Genomic DNA, 14,383 nt, shown 5'->3' with positions numbered 1-14,383 from the left:
AGAGAGAAACTGCAGATGCTGGAAATCCAAACAACACACACAAAATGTTGAGAGGAACACACCAGACCCGAAACGTCAACTGTACTTTTTTTTAACCGCCATAGATGCTGCCTGGCCTGCTGAGTTCCTCCAGCGTTGTGTGTTGTCCTAATACTCGCCTATTACAAGAGATTGAGGAGATCAAAGCTTCGGCCTTGCTTCTCTCGCCTACACCAGCGGATGAGACCAGCCTGGCCTGATGTCCCTGCATCAGCTGAGGACCCAGGATTTTAGCCCCCCCCCCCCCCCCTCCTCCTGACACAACACACACATCGCAGGGCGCATGCGCTCGCCAGCCGCCATGTTGTGTCCTGAACAAAAACTGGGTGAGGGGGAGCGGACGGAGCCCGGTGCGAACGAGTAAATGAGACCCGGGAGTCGAACGCTGAGCTTCGATGCGGCCTGGGTATTCCGGGAAGAGAGTCACCGGAGAGCGGCTGGCCTCCGACGCCGGCGAGCAAGCAGCGGTAAGCGGGGCTGGGGGGAAGTTTGGTCAGATTGGGGGGGGGGGCGCCGAGGCCCGGCTAGGCCGCAGCTCACGGCCGGGGCTTTTTTTTTTACCGGGCTGTTGTTCCTTCACCGGCATACGGCCCTGATTCTTTAACGTCGTCGAGGTCCGCGGCCTTCCCCTCATCACCGCACACCGCCCTTGGTGGTTGTTCCGTGGCCGCGACCGTTCTCGCCGTGTTGGGGTCCGCTGGCCGATGAGAGTATGCAGTATGATCTAAAAGGTATTTATACTGGTTCGTCAGCTCGGGTTTCAGATCTTTAAAGGGGCCTCTCGGCACCTGGAAGGGATAGGTTTCCGGTCTCACCACATACCCCCCTCCCCAAGCATTAATACACAGAAATACACTTTTAAAATTCCCTTTTCTTATTCTCACTGGCTGCTTCTCACGCTCTCTCATTCTCTGTCACACTCATGCACTCATACTCTTATTCACTCCTTCTCTCTCATTAACCATTTATCTCCCTCACCACACATTCTTCCTCACCCTCCCCTCCATTCTTCCCTCCAGCCTCTCCCATCTCTTGTTCTCCCCTCCAGCCTCCCCCCCCCCCGTCTCTCTCTGCCACTGTCTCTCACTCTCCCCTGCAACACCCCCCCACCCTCTCACCATCTCTACTCCTCTTGGACCTCCCCCCATCCTGCCCCTCCTCTTGGACCTCCCCCCATCCTGCCCCTCCTCTCGGATCCCCCCCCCCCCCGGTCCTCCTCCTCATCCTGGACACCCCCCTCCTGTCCTCCCCCTTGCCCCGGACCCCCCCCCCCCCCGTCCTTCCCCGCCTCTCAGACTCTCAGATCCCCCCCGTCCTTCCCTGCCTCTTGGACCCCCCCCCCGCCCGTACTGCCCCTCCTCTCAGACCCCCCCCCCATCCTGCCCCTCCTCTCGGATCCCCCCCCCCCATCCTCCTCCTCATCACGGACACCTCCCCCTTGCCCCGGACACCCTCCCCACCCCCCCCCGTTCTCCCCCTTCACCTCTCACACCCTCACTTCCTCCTCTTCCTCCCCCCCCAACTCCTCCTCTTCTAATTTCCCCCCCCCCCCCCGGACCCCTCCACCTCCTCTTGGATACTTTCTCCACCTGCTCCTCCTCTAGGAGCTCTCCTCCCCTCTGCCCCCTCCCTGTCTTCTCCCACCCCCCCCCCCCCCCCCCGGTTAATTGGGGACATTTTGGCCAGATAAGCAGCTGCCCTTTTTAGTCAAAGTTTCATAGAATAGTTAAAAAGGTATAAAAATGTATACTGAGTAAGAAATTATGTATTTAAATGAAATATTGAATAAATTTGAACACTGTCAATACTACTACAGAACTATAAAACCATGCAACACACACAAGATGCGGAGACCCTTCAGCCAAAACATCGACTACTTTTTTTCCATAGTTGCTGCCTGGCGTGCTGAGCTCCTCCAGCATTTGTGTGTGTTGCTTGAATTTCCAGCACTTGCGGATTCTCTCTTGTTTGTCTATAAAACTTTGTATTAGTTCATAACAAATGTCAACGTAGGAATTGATTCTGTGTACGCTGCTGTCTTCTTTTGATTGTACATTAATAAAATCAGTGCACAGTGCAGTTAATGGACTTTTGATGATTACATCCTCTAAATTTTTATTTTCACTAACATTCAAGGTGATTGTTGATGCCTTCAAATTCCTCACAGGAGTGTGTCCTAGACAAGGAAGGTTATTGTTTTTAAAGTTTTATTGGTATTTAAATAAAAGGCCAGAGCCATGAAAAGCCTGATGGTTCACTGATGTCCGATGTGAGGAAAGCTTGTCTAGTTGGACCTCTATGCAATTTCAGACCCATAGCAATGAGTAAGTCTGAAACGGCTTGGCTCATTTCTCAGTAACAGCCAAGAATGGGCACTCCATTTTTTAGGTCTACATCCTAAAAAATGAATTTAAAACTAAAAGACTGGATTGTATTGAATTTTGAGTATATTTCAGTAAGATCTTTTAATAATATTTTAGTATGATTTTTTAATATTGAGGATACTTGATAAAGGTTTTCTGATTGACAGATCCTAAATGTCTGAAGTGAAAGGGGGAGGCCACAGAAGTTTCAGAATCATAATCAGGATTAATATAATATAACTGGAATTTGTTGTGAAATATGTTTTGTAGCAATACATTGTAATACCTATTACTAAAGAAACTAAATTGCAATAAAGTATATATTATAAAATAAATTAACTAAATGGTACATAGTTTAAAAAAAAGTATTGGTAGTTTACTAGGGTATGTAGACACACCCAGCCTCCCGGACAGCCACAACTATGTCCTTAGGGACCGGGTTAGGGAACTGGAAATGCAGCTTGATGACCTTTGTCTGGTCAGGGAAAGTGGGGAAGTAATAGAGAGGAGCTATAGGCAGGTAGTCACACCAGGGTCTTGGGAGACAGACAAGTGGGTAACAGTCAGGAGAGGGAAGGGCAAGAGTCAGATACTTAACAATAAGTACTCCTGTTTGAGTACTGTTGGCAGGAGGGAAATGGCCTACCTGGGGGAAGCAACTGTGGCCACGTCTCTGGCACAGAGTCTGGCCCTGTGGCTCAGAAGGGTAGGGAAAGGAAGAGGATGGCAGCATTGCTAGGGGACTTTATAGTTAGGGGGACAAACAGGCGATTCTCTGGACACAGGAAAGAAATGTGGATGGTATTATGCCTCTCAGGTCCCAGGGTCCGAGATGTTTCTGATTGTGTCCACGATTCCCTGAAGTGGGAAGATAAACAGTACATATTGGCACCATCGACATATGTAGGAAAAGGGAGGAGGTCCAGAAAACAGACTACAGGAAGTTAGGAAGGAAGTTGAGAAGCTGGACCTCAAAGGCAGTAATCTCGGGATTACTGCCTGCGCCACGCGACAGTGAGTATCGTAATAGTGTGAGGTGGAGGATAAATGTGTGGCTGAGGGATTGGAGCAAGGTGCAGGGATTCAGATTTCTGGATCATTGGGTCTCTTGAGGCAGGCATGACCTGTACAAAAAGGAAGAGTTGCACTTGAATCCAAGGAGAACCGATTTCCTGGCAGGGAGGTTTGCTAAGGCTATTGGGGAGAGTTTAAACTGAAGAGACAGAGGAAGGGGTAGTAGGTTTACAAATCAAGAAAGCTTGTAGGCATTGTGAGAGGAAGGATAGGCAGCTGCTAGGGAAGGGATGCACTCAGACTGATGGTTTGAGATGTGTTTATTTTAATGCAAGAAGCATCATGAATAAAGCGATGAACTTAAAGTGTGGATAGTACATGGAGCTAAGATGTTGTGGCCATTACAGAGACTTGGATGGCTCAAGGGCAGGAATGGTTACTTGGAGTTAGTTGATGTTTCAGAAAGGACAGCGAGGGAGCCAAAAGAGGTGGGGGCATGGCACTGCTGTTTAGAGATAGTGTCACAGCTGCAGAAAAGGAGGAAGTCATGGAGGGATTGTCTACGGAGTCTCTGTGGGTAGAGGTTAGGAACAGGAAGGGGTCAAGAACTTTACTGGGTGTTATTTATAGACCATCCAATAGTAACGGACATGGAGGAGCAGATAGGGAGACAGATTCTGGAAAGGTGTAATAATAACAGGGTCATCGTGGTGGGAGATTGTAATATTGCCAATATTGAATGGCAGCTTCTAAGATCTAGGGGTTTAGATGGGGTGGAGTTTGGTAGGTATGTTTAGGAAGGTTTCTTGTAGGTTTCTAAGCCTACAAGAGGAGAGGCTGTATTTGATCTGTTATTGGGAAGTGAACCTAGTCAGGTGTCAGGTCTCTCAGTGGGAGAGCATTTTGGAGGTAGTGATCATAATTCTATCTCCTTTACCACAGCATTGGAGAGGGACGGGAACAGACAAGTTAGAAAAGCGTTTAATTGGAGTAAGGGAAAATATGAGGCAGTAAGGCAGGAATTTGGAAGCATAAATTGGGAACAGATGTTCTCAGGGAAATGTACAACAGAAATGTGGTAAATGTTCAGGGGAGATTTGCGTGGAGTTCTGCATAGCTATATTTCAATGATACAGGGAAAGGATGGTAGGGTACAGGAACCGTGGTGTACAAAGGCTGTTGAAATTCTAGCCAAGAAGAAAAGAAAAGCTTACGAAAGGTTCAAACATCTAGGTAATGATAGAGATCTAGAAGATTATAAGGCTAGCAGGAATGAGTTTCAGAATGAAATTAGGAGAACCAGAAGGGGCCATGAGAAGGCCTTGGCGGACAGGATTAAGGAAAGCCCCAAGGCATTCTACAAATGTGTGAAGAGTGAGAGGATAGGACCAATTAAGTGTGACAGTGGAAAAGTGTGTATGGAACCAGAGGAGATAGCGGAGATATTTAATACTTCAATATTCATTATGGAAAAGGATCTTGGCGATTGTAGAAATGACTTATAGGGGACTGAAAAGCTTGAGCATATAGACATTAAGAAAGAGGATGCACTGGAGCTTTTGGAAAGCATTAAGTTGGATAAGTCACCAGGACCGGACAAGATGTACCCCAGGCTACTGTGGGAGAAAAGGGAGGAGATTGCTGATCCTCTGGCAATGATCTTTGCATCATCATTGGGGACTGGAAAGGTTCCAGAGGATTGCAGGGTTGCAGAAGCTGTTCCCTTGTTCAAGAAAGGGAGTAGAGATAACACAGGAAATTATAAACCAGTGAGTCTTACTTCAGTGGTTGGTAGGTTGATGGAGAAGATCCTGAGAGACAGGATTTATGAACATTTGGAGAGATATAATATGATTAGGAATAATCAGCATGGCTTTGTCAAAGGCAGGTCATGCCTTACGAGCCTGATTGAGTATTTTGAGGATGTGGCTAAAAACATTGATGAAGGAAGAGCAGTAGATGTAGTGTATATGGATTTTAGCAAGGCATTTGATAAGGTACCCCATGCAAGGCTTATTGAGAAAGTAAGGAGGCATGGGATCCAAGGGGACCTTGCTTTGTGGATCCAGAAGTGGCTTGCCCACAGAAGGCAAAGAGTTATTGTAAGCATGTCATATTCTGCATGGAGGTCAGCGATCAGTATTGTGCCTCAGGGATCTGTTCCGCGTCCTGTTCTCTTTGTGATTTTCATAAGTGATCAGGAAGTGGAGGGATGGGTTAGTAAATTTGCTGTTGGGGGGTTGGAGGTGTTGTGGATAGTGTGGAGGGCTGTCAGAGGTTACAGTGGGACATTGATAGGATGCAAAACTTGGCTGAGAAGTTGGTGATAGAGTTCAACCCAGATAAGCGTGAAGTGTTTCATTGTGGTAGATCTACAAACCCCATTTCCAGAAAAGTTGGGATATTTTCCAAAATGCAATAAAAACAAAAATCTGTGATATTGTAGCGGTGTGCAGCGCTAAAATTACGACACGGAGTCGGTAACTGCAGTTGAAGGAAAAACATTATTCGAAATCCTCAGCCTCACTTTTAAGCCTCCCTCAACCTGCCCCCTGTGGCGCAGAGGCTCCAAAGCTCTGTGCTCGCAAACCCCCGTAGGCTATCTCCCTTAGCCGGAAAGCTGGCTAATTGTGAGCCGGTTCGGATGTGCCAGGAAATGGGTCGCCACATAACCCCCCCAGAACCGGCGATACACCCCCCAATGTCCACAGTCTGGGCCGGAACCTGCTTGGGAGGTCGGCCTCTGCGCCGAGGTGCCGGAAACTCAACCGGTTGCGCCAGGTCCGCATGGGCCGGTTTGAGTCGGTCTACCGTGAAAACCTCCTCTTTCCCCCCAACGTCCAGCACGAACGTGGACCCGTTGTTCCGGAGCACCATAAACGGCCCCTCGTATGGCCGCTGCCCGCCCCTTCGTACAAACACAAACTTACAGTTCTGCAGGTCGGGTTCTGCCCGTGCTGTGAAGTGAGTATGGGGGCCAGGGTACCGAGCTTCTCGCGTAGTCTGCCCAGGATTGCTGCGGGATCTTCCTCTTGCCCCCGTGGGGCTGGTAGGAACTCCCCGGGGATGACCAGGGGCGCGCCGTATACCAACTCGGCCGACGAGGTGTGCAGGTCGTCTTTGGGTGCTGTGCGGATGCCGAGTAGGACCCAGGGAAGCTCGTCCACCCAGTTGGCTCCTCGCAGGCGGGCCATGAGGGCCGACTTCAGGTGACGGTGGAAACGCTCCACTAGCCCGTTCGACTGTGGGTGGTAGGCAGTTGTGTGGTGCAGCTGAGTCCCCAAAAGGCTGGCCATAGCTGACCACAGGCTGGAGGTGAACTGGGCGCCTCTGTCGGAGGTAATGTGGGCCGGTACACCAAAGCGAGATATCCAGGTGGTGGTCAGGGCTCGGGCGCAAGATTCGGAGGTGGTGTTGGTGAGTGGGACCGCCTCTGGCCATTTTGTGAATCGGTCCACGATAGTCAAGAGGTGCCGCGCTCTGCGCGACACTGGCAGGGGGCCCACGATATCCACATGAATGTGGTCGAAACGCCGGTAGGCGGGATGGAACTGCTGCGGTGGGGCTTTGGTGTGCCGCTGCACCTTGGCCGTCTGGCAGTGCATGCGCGTTTTGGCCCATTCACTGACCTGTTTGCGGAGTCCGTGCCAAACGAACCTGCTGGAAACCATCCGGACAGTCGTCCGGATGGAGGGATGCGCCAAGTTATGAATGGAGTCAAAAACACGGCGCCGCCAGGCTGTCGGGACGACGGAATGGGGCTGGCCGGTGGCGACGTCACAGAGTAGGGTCCTCTCACCCGGGCCCCCGGGGAGGTCCTGGAGCAGCAAACCGGAGACTGCGGTTCTGTAACTCGGAATCTCCTCATCTGCCTGCTGTGCCTCTGCCAGTGCCTCAAAGTCTACCCCTTGGGAAAGGGCATGAACGGTAGGGCGAGAGAGCGCATCCGCCACGACATTGTCCTTACCCGAGACGTGCCGGACATCCGTCTTGTATTCAGAGATGTAGGACAGGTGGCGTTGCTGGCGGGACGACCAGGGGTCGGACGCTTTCGTAAACGCAAAGGTAAGCGGTTTGTGGTCCGTGAAAGCGGTGAAGGGCTGACCTTCTAGGAAGTACCTGAAATGCCGGATTGCCAGGTAGAGCGCCAACAGTTCCCGGTCGAAAGCACTGTACTTGAGCTCGGGTGGCCGCAGGTGTCTGCTGAAAAACGCCAGGGGTTGCCAGCGACCTGCGATGAGTTGCTCCAGCACCCCACCGACTGCCGTGTTAGATACGTCCACTGTGAGAGCGGTAGGGGCGTCCATTCTGGGGTGCACTAGCATTGCTGTGTCCGCCAAAGCTTCCTTCGTTTGAACAAAAGCGGCGGCGGACTCCTCGTCCCAGGTAATGTCCTTGCTCGGACCCGACATCAGGGCGAACAGGGGGCCGCATGATCCGGGCAGCTGAAGGGAGGAAGCGGTGGTAGAAATTGATCATACCTACAAATTCCTGAAGGCCTTTGATCGTGGTGGGTCGGGGGAAGTGGCGGACCGCATCTACCTTAGCGGGCAGAGGGATTGCCCTGTCTTTAGTAATCCTGTGGCCCAGGAAGTCAATGGTATCGAGTCCGAACTGGCATTTGGCGGGGTTGATTGTAAAACCGTACTCACTCAGTCGGGCACAGAGTTGACGGAGTTGGGACAGATGCTCCTGATGGCTGCTGCTGGCTATGAGGATGTCGTCCAAATAGATGAACGCGAAGTCCAGGTCCCGTCCCACCACGTCCATTAACCGCTGGAATGTCTGTGCGGCATTCTTCAGGCCGAACGGCATGCGGAGGAACTCGAAAAGGCCAAACGGGGTGATGAGAGCCTTTTTGGGGATGTCGTCAGGATGCATCGGGATTTGATGGTACCCTCGGACGAGGTCTACCTTGGAGAAGATCCGTGCGCCGTGCAGGTTTGCTGCAAAGTCCTGAATGTGCGGCACAGGGTAGCGGTCCAGTGTGGTAGCCTCGTTCAGCCTGCGGTAGTTGCCGCACGGTCTCCAGCCCCCCCGTCGCTTTGGGCACCATGTGCAGGGGGGAGGCCCATGGGCTGTCGGACAGCCGGATGATCCCCAATTCCTCCATCCTCTGGAACTCCTCCTTCGCCAGTTGGAGCTTGTCCGGGGGAAGCCGCCGAGCGTGGGCGTGGAGGGGTGGTCCCTGGGTCGGGATGTGGTGCTGTACGCTGTGTCGGGGCATGGCCGCTGTGAACTGCGGTGCCAGAACTGATGGGAAATCCGCCAGGACCCTGGTGAAGTCATTGTCGGACAGCGTGATGGAGCCGAGGTGAGGGGCTGGCAACTGGGCTGCACCCAGGGAGAACGTCTGAAAGGTCTTGGCGTGTACCAGTCTCTTCCTGGGCAGGCCGACCAGTAGGCTGTGAGCCCGCAAAAAATCCGCACCCAGAAGCGGTTGGGCTACGGCGGCCAGTGTAAAGTACCACGTGAACTGGCTGGAGCTGAACTGTAGCTGCACCTGACGGGTGCCATAGGTCCTTACTGTGCTGCTGTTCACGGCCCTCGGGGGGGCCCCGGTGCCCTGCTGCGGGTGTCGTAACTCGTCGGAGGTAAAACGCTGATCTCGGCACCAGTGTTGACCAGAAACCGGTGTCCCGACCTTCTGTCCCACACATACAGGAGGCTATCCCGATGGCCAGCCGCCGTAGCCATCAGCGGCGGCTGGCCCTGGCGTTTCCCGGGAACTTGCAGGGCGGGCGACAACGGCGGGCTTCTGCGCCTCACTGCTGGTGGTAGAAGCACCAGTGTTCATTGGGCCGGGGGTTGGCGGGCTCTGCGGCCGGGCCTGGACTGGTTTGCTGCTGGGAGCGTGGCTGGGAGATCCGTGTGATGGACGCCCCGCTCACCTTTTTGGCGTTCCACAGCAAGTCCGCCCGGGCTGCCACCTTCCGGGGGTCACTGAAATCCGCGTCAGACAGCAGCAGGCGTATGTCCTCGGGCAGCTGCTCCAGGAATGCCTGCTCAAACATGAGGCAGGGTGTGTGTCCGTCGGCCAGAGACATCTCATTCATTAAAGCCGAAGGAGGTCTGTCGCCCAAGCCATCCGGGTGCAGTAAACGGGCAGCCCGCTCGCGCCGTGAGAGTCCGAAAGTCCTGAGGAGCAGGGCTTTGAATTCCATGTACTTGCCGTCTGCCGGGAGCGACTGTACGAACTCCGCGACCTGGGCCGCTGTGTCCTGGTCGAGGGAGCTCACCACGTAGTAGTAGCGGGTGTCTTCTGAGGTGATCTGGCAAACGTGGAATTGGGCTTTGGCTTGCTGGAACCATAGGTTCGGTCACTGTGTCCAGAAACCCGGCAGTTTCAATGAAACCGCATGAACAGAGGCGGCGTCAGTCATTTCTGGTCCAAAAATCGTTTGGACCGTCGGGGTCACCAATTGTAGCGGTGTGCTACATGTAGCGCTAAAATTACGACATGGAGTCGGTAGCTGCAGTCGAAGGAAAAACTTTATTCGAAATCCTCAGCCTCACTTTTAAGCCTCCCTCAACCTGCCTCCCATGGCGCAGAGGCTCCAAAGCTCTGTGCTTGCAAACCCCCGTAGGCTATCTCCCTTAGCCGGAAAGCTGGCTAATTGTGAGCCGGTTCGGATGTGCCAGGAAATGGGTCGCCACAATATGTTAATTCATGTGAACCTTTATTTAACTGACAGAAGTACAAAGAAAAGATTTTCAATAGTTTTACTGACCAACTTAATTGTATTTTGTAAATATACACAAATTTAGAATTTGATGGCTGCAACACACTCAACAAAAGTTGGAACAGACACCTGTTTACCATTGTGTTACATCACCTTTCCTTTTAATAACACTCTTTACTTGTTTTGGAACTGAGAATACTAATTGTAGTAGATTTGCAGTGGGAGATTTTGTCCATTTTTGCTTGATATAAGACTTCAGCTGCTCAACAGTCTGTGGTCTCCGCCGTCTGATTCTCCTCTTCATGATGCACCATACATTTTCAATAGGAGGTAGATCTGGACTGGCAGCAGGCCAGTCAAGCACACACACTCTGTGTCTACAGAGCCACACTGTTGTAGACCGTGCAGAATGTGGTCTGGCATTGTCCTGCTGAAATAAGCATGGATGTCCCGGGAAGAGACGTCGCCTTGATGGCAACGTATGTCTCTCTAAAATCCTAATATACGCCTCAGAGTCAATGGTACCTTCACATACATGCAACTCACCCATGCCATGGGCACTGATGCACCCCCATACCATCGCAGATGCTGGCTTTTGCACCTTTCGCTGATAAAAATCAGGATGGTCGTTTTCATCTTTGGCATGGAGAACTCAACGCCCGTTTTTTCTGAAAACTAGCTGAAATGTGGACTCATGTGACCACAGCACATGGTTCCACAGTCTTTCGGTCCATCTGAGATGAGCTTGGGCCCAGAGAACTCGCCGGAGTTTCTGCATAGAGTTGATGTATGGCTTCCTCCTTGCGTAATACAGTTTCAAGTTGCAATTCTGGATGCAGCGACAGACTGTGTTAAGTGACAATGGTTTTCCGAAGTACTCCTGAGCCCAGATAGCTATAATTGTCACAGTAGCATGACGGATTCTTAGGCAGTGCCGCCTGAGTGCTCGAAGATCACACGCACTCAACAGTGGTTTCTGACCTTGCCCTTTACGCACTGAGATATCTCTGAATTCTCTGAATCTTTTCACAATATTATGTACAGTAGATGTTGAAAGACCTAAATTCTCTGCAATCTTGCATTGGGAAATGTTCCTTTTGAACTGACTAACAATTCTCTCACGAATTTTGGCACAAAGGGGTGAGCCACGAACCATCCTTGCTTGCAAAGACTGAGCCTTTGATGGACGCTACTCTTATACCCAGTCATGATACCTCACCTGCTACCAATTAGCCTGCTTAATGTGGAGTCTTCCAAACCGGTGCTACTTGAATAGTCTGTGCACTTTTCAATCTTATTTTAACTCTGTCCCAACTTTTGTTGAGTGTGTTGCAGCCATCAAATTCTAAATTTGTGTATATTTACAAAATACAATTAAGTTGGTCAGCAAAACTATTGAAAATCTTTTCTTTGTACTTTTGTCAGTTAAATAAAGGTTCATGTGAATTAACATATCACAGATTTTTGTATTTATTGCATTTTGGAAAATATCCCAGCTTTTCTGGAAATGGGGTTTGTAATATGATGGCAGAATATAATATTAATGGTCAGACTGTTGGCAATGTGGAGGATCAGAGGGATCTTGGAGTCCGAGTCCACAGGACACTCAAAGCATGCTGTACATGTGGTTTAGAAGGCATACGGTGCATTGGCCTTCATCAACCGTGGGATTGAGTTTAAGAGCCAAGAGGTAATGTCACAGCTTCACAGGACCCTGGTCAGACCCCACTTGGAATACTGTGCTCAGTTCTGGCCACCTCATTACAGGAATGATGTGGAAACTATAGAAAGGGTGCAGAGGAGGTTTATAAGGATGTTGCCTGGATTGGGGAGCATGTCCTGTGAGAATAGGTTGAGTGAACTTGGCCTTTTCTCCTTGGAGCGATGGAGGATGAGAGGTGACCTGATAGAGGTATATAAGATGATGAGAGGCATTGATCGTGTGGATTTCCGGAGGCTTTTTCCCAGGGCTGAAATGGCTAACGTGAGAGGGCACAGTTTTAAGGTGCTAAGAAGTAGGTACAGAGGAGATGGCAGGGGTAAGTTTTTTACACAGAGGGTTGTGAGTGTGTGGAATGGGCTGCCGGCAATGGTGGTGGAGGCAGATACAATAGGGTCTTCTAAGAGACTCCTGGATAGATATGTGGAGCTTAGAAAAATCGAGGGCTACGGGTAATCCTAAAGCAAGTACATGTTTGGCACAGCATTATGGGCCGAAGGGCCTGTATTATGTTGTAGGTTTCCTATGTTTCTATTTTTCTAAGTCTGATGGAAGGGAAGGAGCTTTTCCTGAAATATGGAGTGTGTTTTCAGGCTGCTGTACCTCTTCGCATTGCTACCATCAAATAAGAGGGCATATCTTGGATGATGGTAATTCTTTATGTTGGATGCTGACTTTTTGAGGCATCACGTTTTGAAGATGTCCTTACTTCTGGGGAAGTTAGTGTCCACAGTGGAGTAGGCTGATTTTGCCAGGCTGGCTGCATTGTTGGGAATAGAACACCAAAGTAAAGTGTTTTCGTTTACATTTGTTGATGTAAAGTAGGGACTTTAATATGTATTCTCCAAATCAAAAAACGTGATTTAGTTGGCTGCAAAATTAAATAGCAGATGGTTAAGTTCATTGAAAGAAATCTAAGTATTTGGGTTACATATTTCATGACCCTGGCATGCCCCAAAGCACTTTACAACCAATTAAATATTTTGGTTCAACTGGAGCTGATGCTGTCATGTTGGCAATATCACAGTAAATTTTTCTACTGCTGGTTGCCACTGTCAGTAAATGGTCATTTACTAGATAGAGTGGATGTGAAAAGGAATTTTTTTATAATGGGGGGAGTCTGGGACCAGAGGGCAATGGCTGGGAATAGAGGGACGTCCAGTTAGAACAGAGATGAGGAAGAGTTTCTTTAGCTGGGGGTAGCAAATCTATGGGATTCATTGCTACAGTTTGCTGTGGAGGCCAAGTCACTGCGTATATTTAAAGCAGAGGTTGATAGGTTCTTCATTAGTCAGGGTGTCAAAGTTTACGGGGAGAAGGCAGGAGAATGGGATAGAGAGGGATAATAAACAGCCATGATGGAATGGCAGAGCAGACCTGATGGGCCAAGTTTTCCTATGTCTTCTGGTCTTACTGTTGTAGTGATTTTGTTTTAGAGATAAATGTTTTTGAAGATTCCCATGTATCTGAAAATGCTCTCCATTTGAGAAAGAAAATTTAATAGAGACACAGGAGACTGCAGATGTCGGAATCTGGAGCAGTCCGCAATGTGCTGAAGGAACTCAGCGGGTCCTTCTGGCCCAACGAGTCCATGCACCCCAGTTATACCCATGTAACCAATTAACCTACTAATCCATACATTTTTGGAATGTGGGAGGAAACCAGAGCACTTGGAGGAATCTCATGCAGTCACAGGGAGAACTTGCAGAGAACAGCGGGATTTGAACCCATATTGCTGTCACTTTAATAGCGTTATGTTAACCACTGTATTTTTCTGCATGGGAATGAGAGGGAGGATTCCTATATAAAACCGTGGATGGAAGAGCTGAAGCAAAGCTGTTAGGTGAAAAGTGGATCCAAGTGAGGGAGTGATCATATAAACTGAGAGGTGACAAGTGGAAGAATGATGCTTGAGAATTCCATTTTCATGTCATCACATTTAAGAGTTATGATTGTTTAATGGCCTTTCCAGTACACAAGTGTAAAGGGAAATGAAATAATTGCTGCAATCAGATAAAGAACACAATAATAATAAAAATAATAAATGTAAGTACATAAGGTTGCTTATATGAATGATAAAAGTAGTGGTTGTTGGGGATGTGGAAGGGTGGATTAGTAGGTGGAGGTGTTGATAAGCCTTACTGCTTGTGGAAAGTAACTGTTTTTGAGTCTGGTGGTCCCAGTTACATCCTGGGTGCTATGTAACCTCCTCCCTGATGAGAGTGGGACAAACAGTCCATGAGCAGGGTAGGTGGGATCCTTCATGATGCTCTGGCACTTCTCTGGCATCTTTTTGTATATATGTCCTTGATGGAGACTGTTCAGGTGGAATGAGATGTTGTTCTTTTAATTTGTTTTTAGCTTTGACTTGAGGCTGAGGATCAATGTGTTGATGGGGAAATGGGGAGTGGAATTAAGGTGGCTGGCTGCTGAGATATGCCAGCTAGCATAGCAGACAGACAAGAATGTACTTGGTAAAGTGTTGTTGGACTGAGTGATGTAGAGAAACCCACAATGGGAGCACCACATGCAGTAAATAATACTGCTGGATTCACATGGGAAAG

The 14,383-nt window shown here is 49.6% G+C and overlaps 1 protein-coding gene across 2 annotated transcripts in view; it reads left to right on the top strand.

Annotated features, from left to right (window-relative positions):
- Positions 1-317: 317 nt before the first annotated feature.
- Positions 318-14,383, top strand: part of LOC132405026 (mothers against decapentaplegic homolog 4) — a 120,594-nt gene continuing 106,528 nt past the window's right edge. The window contains exon 1 of one of the 2 annotated variants that reach the window (XM_059989724.1): positions 318-506. The gene's annotated coding sequence lies outside the window, so the exon portion shown is untranslated. The remainder of the gene's footprint in view (positions 507-14,383) is intronic. The other variant, XM_059989723.1, reaches the window with a different exon arrangement.

The sequence above is a fragment of the Hypanus sabinus genome, chromosome 14, assembly GCF_030144855.1.
Source record: "Hypanus sabinus isolate sHypSab1 chromosome 14, sHypSab1.hap1, whole genome shotgun sequence".
Taxonomy (NCBI): Eukaryota; Metazoa; Chordata; class Chondrichthyes; order Myliobatiformes; family Dasyatidae; genus Hypanus; species Hypanus sabinus.
Note: the sequence above shows the minus strand (reverse complement) of the source record. Positions and strands in the feature narration are given on the sequence as shown.